This window comes from Drosophila elegans, unplaced genomic scaffold (genome assembly GCF_018152505.1).
Source record: "Drosophila elegans isolate 14027-0461.03 unplaced genomic scaffold, ASM1815250v1 contig_142, whole genome shotgun sequence".
In the NCBI taxonomy this organism is placed as follows: domain Eukaryota; kingdom Metazoa; phylum Arthropoda; class Insecta; order Diptera; family Drosophilidae; genus Drosophila; species Drosophila elegans.
Window position 1 is genome coordinate 1 of NW_024545509.1, and position 740 is coordinate 740.

The 740-nt window shown below is 45.0% G+C and overlaps 2 pseudogenes; both read left to right on the top strand.

The window, feature by feature from the left end:
• The first annotated feature begins 125 nt into the window (after positions 1-125).
• On the top strand, positions 126-244 carry LOC121466873 (annotated as a pseudogene).
• Positions 245-600: 356 nt separating this feature from the next.
• Positions 601-718, top strand: LOC121466874 (annotated as a pseudogene).
• Positions 719-740: the final 22 nt, after the last annotated feature.

The window sequence follows — 740 nt, forward strand, 5'->3', positions numbered from 1 at the left end:
AAGCGTTTCCATTATTTTCCCAAGGGCTTGTGCTAGGTGTGAATAGAAACAAATGGCTGTATCTGCATCTGGGCAGGACCTGGGAAAATCAGAGTATAAGGCCAACGCCAAGCTCTGCGATCTTCGCTAACGACCATACTACGTTGAACACATCGGTTCTCGTCCGATCACCGAAATTAAGCAGCGTCGGGCGCGGTTAGTACTTAGATGGGGGACCGCTTGGGAACACTGCGTGTTGTTGGCCTCGTCAACAACTTTTGCTTTTGCCACAATCTCTTGCCTTATGCCTTTTTTTTTATGCCGTATGCCGTATGCCTTTCGCCGCTTTTATACTTTTATTTAACGTATTTAAAAATCGTTTTAACCAGCCAGTTCAAATAAAAACTCAGTCCAAGCTTTGTCGTTTATTCCAAAATTACTTGCACTGCTTTTCACAGCGATACGTTCAAAACCTTTCCAATGTTTTTATTATTAATAAAAAGCGTTTCCATTATTTTCCTAAGGCTTGTGCTAGGGGTGAATAGAAACAAATGGCTGTATCTGCATCTGGGCAGAATCGAAAATCAGAGTATAAGGCCAACGCTAAGCCCTGCGACTTTCGCCAACGACCATACCACGCTGAACACATCGGTTCTCGTCCGATCACCGAAATTAAGCAGCGTCGGGCGCGGTTAGTACTTAGGATGGGGACCGCTTGGAACACCGCGTGTTGTTGGCCTCGTCAACAACTTTTGCTTTTG